Source organism: Nanorana parkeri, unplaced genomic scaffold, assembly GCF_000935625.1.
Source record: "Nanorana parkeri isolate BGI_ZX_2015 unplaced genomic scaffold, ASM93562v1 scaffold784, whole genome shotgun sequence".
Taxonomy (NCBI): Eukaryota; Metazoa; Chordata; class Amphibia; order Anura; family Dicroglossidae; genus Nanorana; species Nanorana parkeri.
The window spans coordinates 567,135-581,980 of NW_017307052.1; positions in this window are offsets into that span (position 1 = coordinate 567,135).

A 14,846-nucleotide genomic window follows, 5' to 3' on the forward strand; every position below is an offset into this window, starting at 1 on the left:
TAAAGAGGAAGCCCCCCCCCCCCCCCCTTGATTGGTGGAGGGAAGAAACATCAGTTGTTAGCTAGAAGAATGACCGCTTACATTGATGGCCAGTGGGAAAGTGTCTTACATTGATGGTAAGTGGAAATAATGCTCCTTACATTGGTGATCAATGGGAAGGATGCCCCCCTTACATTGGTGTTGTCAATATGAGTGATGCCCCCTTACATTGGTGGTCAATAGGAAGGATGCCCCCCTTGCATTGGTCAATAGAAAGGATGCCCCCCTTGCATTGGTCAATAGGAAGGATGCCCCCCTTGCATTGGTGGTCAATAGGAAGGATGCTCCCTTACATTGGTGGTCAATAGGAAGGATGCTCCCTTACATTGGTGGTCAATAGGAAGGATGCTCCCTTACATTGGTGGTCAATAGGAAGGATGCTCCCTTACATTGGTGGTCAATAGGAAGGATGCTCCCTTACATTGGTGGTCAATAGGAAGGATGCTCCCTTACATTGGTGGTCAATAGGAAGGATGCTCCCTTACATTGGTGGTCAATAGGAAGGATGCTCCCTTACATTGGTGGTCAATAGGAAGGATGCCCCCCTTGCATTGCTGGTCAATAAGAATGATGCCCCCTTTACATTAGTGGTCAGTAGGAAGGATGCCCTCCTTGCATTGCTAGTCACTGTGAAGAATGCCCCTTACAGAAAGCTAAAAACATAATTGGTGTCAATGGTACTGCCCCTTACAGAAAGCTAAAAACATAATTGGTGTCAATGGTACTGCCCCTTACAGAAAGCTAAAAACATAATTGGTGTCAATGGTTACTTATATGTGAGGCAGAAATTTCTCCGGAACCCCTCGCAACCTCTCGAAGAAATTTCGGGTTCCACAGAGCTCGGGTTAAGAAAAGCTGGTTTATAGAGTTCCTCATCTGTCCATACAACACTGTTTCCTGGAGTACTGTGAGGACCACAGCCGCAGTTCATTGGGCGGTTTCATATAGTAAAGCACTCAAACAATAATATAAGAGACCCAACACGTTCTTGACTTGTTATGTAGCCGGACTGCATACACTCTATTTAAAGATAAAGATTTGATTATTCTTTAAAATCAACTTTTATTGGGAGAAATTGGTGGCTGCCATTCAGTGGCGGACCTAAGGAACAAGGCCCGGGTGCAAGATTTTTTTGGGGGGCCCCCTCCTCCCCCCCCCCAAAAAAAAACCCCCACAAACTCCCCAATCCACACCCCCTGAAGCAACCACAAAAAAATAAAGTTGAAAAAATAGATGGAAAAAATATTTGAGCATATTTATTTATTACAGAGAAATCTGAGCCCTGTTTCAGTGTAAGCAAATGTAACAATAAAATAAATATACTATAAAACAAAACAAGATATAACATTCTGTTCAGAACAGTAATATATTATTGGTTGGTTATGACTTGTTTCTTAACTGAATTTTACTCTTCTGGCTTTTCGCTCAGCAAATTCATCAATGATCTTTGCTAAGTCAAGGCCCCTTGCCCTTTCATTTTCTACTGATAACAGTGATAATCCGTGAAGCCTTCCTTGTCCCATTGTGCTTCTTAAATAATTCTTCATTAACTTAAGCTTAGAAAAGGAACGTTCAGAGCTTGCAACTGTAACGGGAATGGTAAGAAATAACATACCGTATTTTTCGCTCCATAAGACGCACTTTTTCCCCCCCCAAAAGGAGCGAATCCCGACGCCCGAGACATGCAGTTTCGGGCGCCGGGCGAGTAGTAGGAGCCACTGCTTGTTTAATACGAGTGATCTAATGAGATCACTCGTATTAAAACCGAGCAGCGGCGACGATCGAGATCACCATAGAGCAGACGAAGAACGGAGGTGCTCTGTGTGATCACTGAGACCGTGGCGCTGTAATCACAGCGCCACCTGTCTCAGCGGTCACTAACTGCAGCTTCTGTCACAGCTTCTGTCATAGAAGCTGTGTCAGAAGCTACAGTCTGTCGAGTGCTCCATAAGGCGCCCGGGCCTCCCTGCGTCCTATGGTCCGGTGCGTCTTATGGACCGCAAAATACGGTAAGTGCAGTACACACTTCAGGAAAACTAGATGACAAAACACTATTATCAACAACTTGGATAAATCTTCCACAGAAGATTGTTTGGAGATCTCTGATCTGAGGCCTTGTTCACACCAAATGCAGAGCAGATCCGGTCAGGTTTCTGCACACGCAGTCCAGTGGGTTGTGCCGCGTTTTTGATGCGTTCCAGGCCGTTTTTGGTTAACAAAAATTTTTTTTTTTTTTAAAGTTTAACATGGGCTTTCAGGCACTTGCATGCGTTTTTGATGCGTTTTGCATGTGTTTTTGATGCGTTCCAGAGCAGGTAAGATAGGGCTTGCCGCAGTTTTTTCACCTGCTCTAGATCCGCACGCTGCGATGTGAACTGGAGCAAAAAATACCATAGGAATACATTGGAACGGGTGCCTGGTAAGATTGCATTGCAGTTGGTGGGGGTGCTCTCCGCACACCTTTCAGCAGTCCCGGCCAATAAACAAAGTAACTACCACGGATGGCACCGTGCAAAACACAAAGTAGAAAAAAATGGGTCACCAGCACTGTGACCTTCTTTTGCCTTGAAGAAGGGACCCTGCGTGGCCCCGAAACGTCGGCTCTTTTTGATTATCGTGACACAATTGTCCAATAAAAAGGACTTATTCATTTTAATTATTTTGAGTGCTGGTGACCCATCTTTTTCTACTTTGTGGTAAGATTGCATGACATTTTTTTACGGTTGCATCCAAACTTTTAAAACGGGTGTTTAGCCGAGTCGGGATTACATCCAAACAACCATAAAATGTGTTCACTTTGAAGTTTCTCTCCGGATCACTGAGTCTTTCGTCCTCACATAATTCACCCGACAGTTTTTTCACTCTGCGGTTTCTTTTCTCTCCAAACTTTGCATCAACACCCCAGTTTTCAGCAATCTTCGTAGCCTGGTCTTTGAGTGTCTCAAAATTAGCTCTAAACAGCTGTAGCGATTCTTTAGCATTCCAAAAGGAGTTTTGCAGCTGCCTCTAGATGCATTTCTTTAGGGCCTGTTCACATGAGATCAGGTCCTGATCAGCAGACGTGGAGCTGCTGATGCATTGCGTTATTGGCTGCGTTTTTAATGCATTTTTTTTTTTTTTGCTGGAGTGGGGCTGTTGATGCGTTTTCGACGCGTTTGCGTATCCTGACCGTTTCCGGACCTGACAAAATGTGACATGCAGTATTTTTTCTGTCTTAAGCTGAACGGACTGCGCACGTGAGAACTGTAGCCCATAAAACACATTGGGATGCATTTTGAGTGCAGCAGCGTACGGAGCCGGTCAGCACACAAAACGGACGTCGTGTGAACAGGCCCTTAGACTGTAGGCACTTGGAAACCGGATCAATAGTGTCCAGAATCTTTGTTTGCAGCACAACAAGTAAAACAAATTCAAATTTACCTAACAGCTTCAATAAACTTGAGGCTTCATCAGATTCCTCTTTATTTTCACTAATAAGCATCATTTTAGAGAGTGCCTTCATTATATCAAGATATCGTAACTTTAAAGCAATAAGTGATTCATTTCTGGAAGCCCAGCGTGTTGGACATTAGCCTTTTTAAGGTAACATTACCGGCTGTCTCAGACAAACTTCCCAACCCAGACAGTATTGCCCAACGTTTGCTACTATTGGCAAAAAAAAGTGTAGAGTCTTTCAAGGATATCGTAAAAGTTTCGCACCTCTGGTATATTCTTACCAGTCATTGAGTGCAAGACTTAAATTATGCGCTGCACAATGTGCATATTGTGCATTTGGTTCCCTTCTGCAAATTCCGGCTTGCACTCCAGAGTAGACTCCATCATATCCTTGCCCTCGACATTTCGAAAGATCCAGTTTTTTCCCTTCAATGCACTTAATAATCTCTTTTTCAAGACCAGCAGCAGTTTGGTCAGAGACTGGCAGAAAACCTAAGAACGTTTCATTGATTTTAACATTTCTGGGCCTATTGTTGTCATTCATTTCTATTGTCACATAACGCTTGGCTTAACTGGTGAACTTTGGTTATATCTTGAGTTGTGTCCATTATGATGGAAAAAGGTGCTGCTTTGATTTCATCTATTATTTTTTGTTCCACATTTTTTGATAACATTTCAATGTTTTTATCTTGAATTTTGTGACTTAAAGTGACATTAAAGCCAATTTTTTTCCCCCTCCCCCCCATGTAAATGTTAGCACTTACCTCAAATGATGTCTCTTATTCCGATCTTCCTCTTCTTTCCCCATGTTTTCATGTGTCCCTCCAGCGGTGCGGCGTCACTCCGATCCAGCGCTGACTGCTCTGTCTCTCCGATCCAGCTGTGTCTGCATGCGGGTGCACGCGTCCATAGACTTGCCTTGCGTCTCTGCTCGTCTCCCGGCCGAGAATCAGAACTGCGCATGCGCCCGCCCCAAGATCCTTTGCGGCCGTACGATCACTTCCTGATTCTCGGCGCGGGAGCGAGCAGCGATAACGAGGTAAGTTTAAAACCAGTTCAAGCGTTTTTTTGCTAGCAGTAGATATAGGCAAAAAAACGGAGGGTTTAGAACCCCTTTAAATAGCGAACCGAACCTTTTGGTTTATCAAGTAGCTGTTTTAATATTGGGTCATATCTAGCTAAGAGCTCTACAAATGAAAGAAAATTTCCTTTGTTCACATCTTGTAAATCCTCCCTGTGGTCTCTAAAAGGAAGGTTACATATAGCCAAGGTTAATGTGACATTAATTAAACGATCGAAAACTTGTCTCCAGAAGTTTTTTGCCTTTTGTATTTCTTTTTCATTTTCTTCACTACTAGTGCCATGCAATCGCCACTGTTGAATTATCATACATGCCTGTAAGTGTTATTGGGATCTTTCATGAGTTGTTACTCTATTTGCTAAATGGCGCCAATCTCTAATCCCGCTTACCCATGCTGCAGTGTATGATGGTGAACTACGATCAGCAGCCAACATGGCTCACAGTAGGCACTATCTAGCTTTGGTGAATAGCAAAGCCATGTACGAGGTATCGTTACTCCAGCTTTTGTTGAGGTCGTGTAATAGGTTTTAGAAAAACACCGTCCTCCTTGTTTTGGGTCTCTTGGAAATTCTGTATCATGTTTACAGGAACCATGTAACAAAATATATTGCTTTGTTTGAGCATCCGTTATGTCTAAGGCTCTGTTCACACCGAGGGGTATCGAATATGCGCGTTTGCTGCGCGTTTCGTGACGTGCATTTTTACCGCGATACGCGGTAAAAAAAAACAAGCGACAAATGCGCGTTTCCGAGGGCTACTTGGCTGTATCCCGATGGAAACGTGCAACAAAAACGCCGCAAATAAGCTCATGTACCTTTTCAGGCGTAGGCCGTTTTGTAGCGCGTTCAGACGGGCTGAAATACGGCAAGGTGTGAACCATACCCATAGAAAACAATGGGATTTTCATGTTTGAGCATTTTGTAGAGCGTTGAACGCGCTACAAAACGTACAGGTGTGAACCAGGCCTAAAGGGAAATGGCCTCTATCTGTGGGGTATTTTATTACAATGCTGGTAACAGTTTTTGCTGCATCATCTGTTCCACATTTTGAAATTATTATTATTATTATACAGGATTTATATGGCGCCAACATTTTGCGCAGCGCTGTACAATATAGGGCAGGCATTACAATCACAATACAATTCAAGACAAGATGGTAAGGAGGGCCCTGCCCCTGAGGGCTTACAGTCAGTTTCCCCTGCCAATGTCTCACAAACATGTAGTTCATTACTGTCCTTGTCCTCTGATTCCCTTCTTGCTTGTCCACTGGTTCCTGGTTCATTTGATTCTATTGCCTCTGACAGTTTGCTGGCTCCACTCTCAGTGTTGTGATCATCTATTATTCCTGTTTCCTCAACGAGACTTGGTGGTGGTGTATTAGCCCTCACACTGTCTAGGCACACCCGTGCTCTCCTTTGTGGTTGAGTAGATAGCAACTTTATGAGGTCTGGTATCAGGTGCCTGAAGAAATACATTAATTTTGCGTTGTTTGGCCATCTTTTTTTGTTCTTCCCTCATTTCCTTACGCTTTTGCGCACCATTTTTACATTTAGGTGGCATCTAAAAAAATGTAAGCGATTTTTCTAACTAATAAAGACTATTAACATGTTGAACACAAATAATAAGCCCCTCTAAAGACCATCAGCTTTACTGGACTACAAATCCTAGCATAAAACTACGATCAGCAGCCAACATGGCTCACAGTAGGCACTATCTAGCTTTGGTGAATAGCAAAGCCATGTACGAGGTATCGTTACTCCAGCTTTTGTTGAGGTCGTGTAATAGGTTTTAGAAAAACACCGTCCTCCTTGTTTTGGGTCTCTTGGAAATTCTGTATCATGTTTACAGGAACCATGTAACAAAATATATTGCTTTGTTTGAGCATCCGTTATGTCTAAGGCTCTGTTCACACCGAGGGGTATCGAATATGCGCGTTTGCTGCGCGTTTCGTGACGTGCATTTTTACCGCGATACGCGGTAAAAAAAAACAAGCGACAAATGCGCGTTTCCGAGGGCTACTTGGCTGTATCCCGATGGAAACGTGCAACAAAAACGCCGCAAATAAGCTCATGTACCTTTTCAGGCGTAGGCCGTTTTGTAGCGCGTTCAGACGGGCTGAAATACGGCAAGGTGTGAACCATACCCATAGAAAACAATGGGATTTTCATGTTTGAGCATTTTGTAGAGCGTTGAACGCGCTACAAAACGTACAGGTGTGAACCAGGCCTAAAGGGAAATGGCCTCTATCTGTGGGGTATTTTATTACAATGCTGGTAACAGTTTTTGCTGCATCATCTGTTCCACATTTTGAAATTATTATTATTATTATACAGGATTTATATGGCGCCAACATTTTGCGCAGCGCTGTACAATATAGGGCAGGCATTACAATCACAATACAATTCAAGACAAGATGGTAAGGAGGGCCCTGCCCCTGAGGGCTTACAGTCAGTTTCCCCTGCCAATGTCTCACAAACATGTAGTTCATTACTGTCCTTGTCCTCTGATTCCCTTCTTGCTTGTCCACTGGTTCCTGGTTCATTTGATTCTATTGCCTCTGACAGTTTGCTGGCTCCACTCTCAGTGTTGTGATGCTCTATTATTCCTGTTTCCTCAACGAGACTTGGTGGTGGTGTATTAGCCCTCACACTGTCTAGGCACACCCGTGCTCTCCTTTGTGGTTGAGTAGATAGCAACTTTATGAGGTCTGGTATCAGGTGCCTGAAGAAATACATTAATTTTGCGTTGTTTGGCCATCTTTTTTTGTTCTTCCCTCATTTCCTTACGCTTTTGCGCACCATTTTTACATTTAGGTGGCATCTAAAAAAATGTAAGCGATTTTTCTAACTAATAAAGACTATTAACATGTTGAACACAAATAATAAGCCCCTCTAAAGACCATCAGCTTTACTGGACTACAAATCCTAGCATACATTATACAGCAGTGCAGAATGGCACTGGCTATAGAGGACTACAATCCCAGCAATACATTATACAGCAATGCATAGTGCCATGGGCTATTGAGGACTACAATCCCAGCAATACTTTATATAGCAATGCCGCTGCTGTGTAAAGTACTGCTGAGATTTGTAGTCCTCTATAGCCGATCCCAGCAATACTTTATATAGCATTGGCTATAGACTACAAATTCCAGCAATACTTTACAGCTAGGAATGCACCGTTACCATTTTTTCAAGTCCGAGTATGAGTACTGATACTTTTCCAAAACTACTCGCTGATACCAAACACCAAAACCTTTTTCTAGTGTCATGTGACAGTTTTTCTAATAAAAGTATAATATAGGGAATTAATGATGTGGAAAAGGTTCAACTGGCAAACAGGAATAAAATCACATACAATTTTTATTTTGCATATATTAAAAGTTACCTATCCTAAAAACTAATAGAAACAGTATTGTGGCCCACCTCATTGCCATAAATAGCTGTCCAACATGGACAACCCCCAACAGTTGTAACAATTTTCAATTGCAATACATAGCTCTATTATAGTAAATACAGCAGTTGAAATTGTTTCAACTGTTGGGGGTTGGACAGTTATTTATGGCAATGAGGCGGGCAACATTATTGTTTATATTATACTTTAGAATAGGTAACTGTTAATACATGCAATATACAAATTGTATGTGATTTATATCTATATTTATTTCTATATTATACTATTATTAGCTATTGTTCAAATTAAAAGTGTGTCATGCTTTTTCATAGGGTCAAGCCATTTCATACACCTGACAGTTTTTCTAAAACAATACAGACTAATGATTTTAGAACAGTGGTGGAGCACAAAAGCCAAGTTGCAGCTCCAACCGCTACAACCCTGGTAGTTCTGCCACTGACTTCAAGCTGTAGAGGAACTACAAATCTCAGCAATACATTATACAGTAATGCAAACTAGTAGTATATGAATTTGCTACATGCTCTGTGCTGTGGCTCTGTCCCCAGGTGCCAGCCTAATGTCTCGATAGAAGTGTCTCAGCTGGACAGATGGAGGATCTCAGGGGGGCAGATGGAGGATCTCAGGGGGGCAGATAGAAGATCGCAGCGGGGAACATGGAGAATCTTAGGTGGGCAGATAGAAGATTTGAGCAGGGGCACATGGAGGATCTCAGGGGGAAGCTAAAAAATTTGCAGCAGGGGCAGAAGTCTCATGCGCGGGTTGGCGCTGTATACAAGCACCGCTGTGCTGTGTTTCCTTATAAGGCTACTGTGAGGTCTCCAGGAAGCGCAGGACCTCACAGCAAATGAAAAATGCCTCCTCCAATGATGACGGACCTACCGCATAAGGCTGGGGTGGGTGGTAGTGCGCGCAGTTTGATCCAGTCCTGGCCGCTCTCCCCCAGGCTCGTGCGGTAGTTACCCTGCTGGTGGTACCCACCCATAATGCAGCGCCTGGAAACACCCCCCCTAGTTTTGCACCCCATGGTTGCATCCATATTTACAGCAATGCAGAATGGCACAGGCTATAGAGGACTACACATCCCATCAATACTTTATACAACAATAGCATTGCTGTATAAAGTACTATAAAGTATAGTCCTCTATAGAGGGTCCCATACTGCATTGCTGCAATGCAGAATGGCACCTGCTATAGAGCACTACAAATACCAACAGTACTTTATACAACATCAGGCTACAAATGATAATTATTTTAATGATTTATTTACCCTTACCTCTTCTGGCTGGTCCTCTGTCTTCAGCTGTTTCCTGGTGGGGGACTCAGGCTGCAAAAAAAAAAACCCAGTGTCTGTGTTCTGCTTGCTGGGTTCTCACAGCCGGTCGAGGCTCCATGGCTGCCCCATGATGTGCCTGCAGGCTTCCTCTTTGTTCCCCGGCTCCCTCCTCACTCAGTACACGGCGCCTGGCGGGCCCCATAATATCTGCGCCCGGTTCGGTATCCTGCGGGCACCCCCATTTCAGCGCAAGGAGTGTCGAATATTGAGATCTGTATCTGGCAGCCAGCGGGTCCCCCCATCTCTTCGCCGGGAGTGTCGGATGAACGGATGATCCGACACTCCTGGCACAAAGACGGGGGGCCGGATACTGATCCAATGCTATCTGGCGACCGGCAAGCCTCACCATCTCTGTCCAGGGACTGTGCTGGGCCCCCCCAGGCTCACGCACCGGCTGCACAGGCGGTAGGTCTGCCCCTGCGCATAAGGCTGGGTGGGTGGTGGGTTGCGCAGTTTGATCCAGTCCTGGCCCCTCTCACCCAGGCTTGTGCGGCAGTTACCCGGCTGGTGGCACCCACCCATAATGCAGCGCCTGGGGCACATGCCTCCCCTAGAAACCCCCCTAGTTTTGTCCATGGGTGCATCCATATTTTACTAGAGGTGCACCGAAATGGAAATGTCAAAACCGAAACGGGGAAATATTGGGGGTCTAAACAGACCCCTGATATTTCCCTTTTAAAATAGAAAAACAGATTGAGGACACCGAGTCCTCAGAGAACACAGAGTCCTCAATCTCTTTTTCTGCAGCCCCTGTTATAAATGATCAGGAATCCTCTATGAGTGTTCCTTTTCATTGATAACATGAGGACAGAGTATGATTAATATATCCACAATCATGAATGAACAGGAGGGGATGTAGATCACTTCCCATTCATTCATAATTGAGGATATAGTAAACATACCATGTCCTCAATTATGTACAAACACTCAGCGATCACTGATCACTGACTGCTAGTACCCGCTCTCCTCTCTGACACGCTGTCACAGAAGGCTGAGTGAGCGGTGCAGGGAGGAGAGCTCAGCCTCCTGTGACAGCGCGGGCTATCTCCGCCCACACACCGCTGCGGTCGGAATGTGTGACCGGTCACAGGGTCACACATTCTAACATAGTCTCACCCATTTTTTTCCGGGGTAAGAATGTGTGACCGGAAAAAGGTGTGGAATTCAAAGCTTTCTCTGCTGTTCCCAGGCTAATCGGCATTGCAGATGGTATGTTTAGGAGAACCGATCTGCCTGGGAACAACTGATCGGTCCTGAAATCTCACTTCTATCTGACTTTGCGAGTGCAATGCAAAGTCGGATACAAGTGAGATTTCAGGACCGATATTTACAGCAATGCAGAATGGCACAGGCTATAGAGGACTACACATCCCAGCAATACTTTATATAACAATAGCATTTCTGTATAAAGTACTGCTGAGATTTGTAGTCCTCTCTATAGAGGGTCCCATTCTGCATTGCTGCAATGCAGAATGGCACCTGCTATAGTGCACTACAAATACCAGCTGAACTTTACACATCAGGCTACAAATAATAATTGTTTTAATAAATTATTTACACTTACCTCTTCTGGCTGGTCTTCTGTTGTTTCCTGGTGGGGGACTCAGAAAAACCCAGTGTCTGCTTGCTGGGGGTCCTCACAGCTGTCCGATGTGCCTGCAGTGCACCCTGCAGGGCCGTCTTCATCTGTCCTTGGCTCGCAGCTCCCTTCTCGCAGGGGCCGGCGGGCCCCTTGATATCTGGGTACCCTGAAGCGGACGTGCGCCTAGCCCCCGCCCCCTTCCCATTCAGCACGTCGGAGTGTGGGGAATGGATATTGATCAGTATCCTGCAGCCGGCGGGCCACCCATCTCTGCGCCGGGAGTGTCAGATGAACAGATGATCCGACACTTCTGCCGGCGCCGGTGCCTGCCGGCCGCTGGAAACCGTCTATGCACAGGCCAGGACTGTGCTGGGCCCCCCCAGGCTGAGGCCCTGGTGCGCCCGCACCAGCGGTAGTTCCGCCACTGCTGCCATTTTGAAGGCCTTCTTCTAAACATGCCACCTGCCCGGCTTCTTTGCTGACCCTGGAGTATTCAAACGTGAGCAAAATCTGACAAAACAAGATCAGGAAAAGCAAACGTTCTCACCTGGATAATTGTTGTCAGTACTGAAGTCAGAGAGTAAGCGTGACAACCAGGCAACTAGCATTTTAGAGGGAGAGGTCGGCAATGGCAGCCTTCACATTCCTCCCGGGAGAGGTTTACGTTGAATCCTTAAAGTGACACTAAACTCCGGAGTTAAATCTTAAAAATACATTCAAGTACCTGAACTATGAACAACAATGTATCTTATTTGTGTGTCACTCGGCTGTAGATCCTCAAATCATCTCTGAATTGGTGCTGACACTGTCCTTCCTTCTGGAGGGGGGGCTACTTGTGTTCCCCATGGTCCCCGTGTGTGTTGTAAAGTAGTCACCGCTCCAAGCTCACTCCCGGGATGGACTACAATCTCATGTTTAGTTTCTTAATTTGTATTGAGATTGTATCAGTGTTCAGGAGGGGAATATGGTGTAATGCTGTAGAGTACCCTGCTTGAGATGATGGGTCCTGGTCGTAGGAAGGAAACGAAATTGAGCGTCCACTCACGTGGGGTTGGGAGTTCTTCCCTAGTGTCTGGGTTCTGGAGGTTCCCAGTACCTCTAGATGAGAGTGGATCCACTGTATCTGGCCATGGCCTGGGGGCAGCCTGGAGTGGTGTCCCATGGGTGCCAAAAAATCACTATGGGGTCTATTTACAAAAGGGTGAAGAGTTTGGAGAAGGCTGGAGAAGTGAACAATCTAGGACAAAATAGCTGAACTAGAAAGTGAGCTGAATTGAAGATTTTCTCCGAATCGGCTATTTTGGCCTAGATTGTTCACTTCTCCTGCCTTCTCCAAACTCTTCACCTGCTTGTGAATAGACCCCTATGGGTTTGGGACCCCACTGTGTTTCACTGGCACTAGGTCATGGCACCTGAAGCTTTTTCTGCACCACGCTTCTTGGGTAGGCCTTTTGGCTAGCCTGGAGCAACTTTATTTTATCTCGGCCGGAAGGCCTGCCATGTCTTAGCACTGACATTTATTCATTCAAATTTTATGCACGACTGAGCACTTTGTGACCCCACAGAAAACTGAGGATGTGGGTACCTTCGGGGCCCACCTGATGTTAGGGAGAAGGTTCTGTGGCCTCTATGGGTTTTCTTCACTTCTCCCCACTCTCTTCGTGAGACCCTTCACCTGATACTTGGTGGACCAGCTTTGGCAGGTCCCTAAGGATCAGTGTCCTTCTGGCCTAGTCTAGGTGGACCAGGGCTACCTTACCCCTGTCAGGAACCTTGCGCCCCGGGGAAGGGTTTAGGGAATCGTGTCCCTTCCTGTTTGGAGGGGGGCCAGAGCATCCTTGTGCACTTTTTGTGTGTGTTGTGATTTCACAATTCACTTTTTTTGTTTATGGGGTGAAGTTTGTCTTTGTTGCACGCACCGCGGACTTCAGAAACAAGAACGTGTTGCCAGATGAGTGGCTGCCCTTCATCACTACTGGGAGCTTACCGAGGGCTGAGAACTCTCCGTTCCCCACATGTGACAGTGCTGGGGCAATCACCTTTAATGTTCAGTTAAAAGAAGATTGCCGGCTGATGTATTAACAGTTGCTAAGCTAACGAGAATGAATCATTTACTGGGAGTGTAAATGAGAACTGTTCTAAGGGCCCGTCTTTGTGGTGTGTTAATGGTCATTATGAGACATCGCTATGCGTTGCTTCCAGGCAGCCAATTGAAATGAATGACGTGCCATATATCGGACGTGACCCCTTAGCTGCCTTAGTGCATTAGGGTGCCATTCAGAATAAACAGCATCATTCAAAAGGAATGTCAATGCATGTAATGTGCATTGCTACGTGTTACCGTAACGCAGGCGTGTGTACATGGACCCTACCGTTTTTTTTGGAAATGTTGCAACAAACTTTCAAGGAACTTTTAGGCCTCATTCACACGAGAAAAGGCCGGCACGTACAGCTCCGTGCTGCGTGCACGGCCGTATCGGGCAGCTCCCGGGATGGACAGGTGCTGCGTGTGACTAATCACACGCAGCCCCTTTCCTTCTCTATGGGAGTACACGGCCATACGCCCCCCTACGCTCACCCCAAGTGCTGGTCCGTACAGATGTGGGTGTCCTGGCTCGGACGCAGGCAGGATCCATCCTGTCAGCATACCAGTACGGACACCCACATGGGCAAGGACGTGCAGGGCGGGTGAGCGTAGGGCGGTGTACGGCTGCGTGGCCCCATAGAGAAGGACAGGGGCTGCGTACTAATCACACGCAGCACCTGTCCTTCCGGGGAACTGCCCGATACGGCCGTGCACGGAGCTATACGTGCCAGCCTTTTCTCGTGTGAATGAGGCCTAAGGGCTGAAAGACATTTTTCCAGAGTGCGTTACCCCAACTCATGTTACATACATTGGGGCGTTGCAGTGGCATTCATTATTAAGGACACACAAACTCTCTAAAGCTGGCCATACACAATGCCAGGGGAGGGCAATTCATTTTCTCAAGGGGCCACGTGGGAAACTGGGACTGTTGTGGGGGGCCAAATGAATACACATTTTTTTTTTTAGATCAGAGTAGCCGGTTGGAAAATCTTTTGGCCGACCGTTTTTTTTTAAGCCCGTGGAACGTGCGTCTAAACAAACTTCCCCCTGTGAACAAAAAAAGTGAACCGTGAAATCACAGCACACAAAAACATGCACAAGGGTAGATCTTTTGGCCGACCGGTGCTCGCAGCCAATCAGATGCCATTTGGGTATTCTGACATCAGTCAATGCCAGAATGCAATGACAACAGCAGGCGATTCCTCCATCCACACTGCTTAGTGCTGATAGAGGAATCTGTGATATAATTTTGGCTGAACAAAAAAAATAGTACAGTGTATGGCCAGCTTAGGCCAAGAGAAGGCAACAGCGGCATGTCTATGGTGGTGGAACCGCAACTCCCATCATGCATCTGACTCTGGAACTCTGTCTTGCAGTGCCTTATGGGTATTGTAGTTTCAACCCCGCCGGAGTGCCGAGGTTGCCCAGCCGTGGTCTAAGGCAATGTAGCTCCACCGCATGTGTTGGCAGCGCACCACAACACATGGTAACGTGCTATCAGTGGACGGTGGGTGCAATGCTCTGGCTCCTGCAGACTGTTGCCCCAGCCTCGGGTCGGTGCGGAGGTACACACCTTCTGTTATGGACCTGGTGGAATTTATGAATGAACGACAATTCCAGTGAAGTCACTGCAGATGTGCATCATTGTGATCTGTGAGTCCCTCTGTCACAGAAGGGAAGATATGGCTGACCGTACAATCAACTTAAAGGGACACACATTACAATGTGATTGTACAATCTCCTTTAGATCTACCACGAGTATTTAGTACAAGGGCCGGCCTGATTCAATAGATTGACTTGAATAGTTTAGGTAGGTCCTCATATTACATCGTTTTGGTAAATCTAAAGTTGATTGTACAAAGATTGTACGGTCAGAT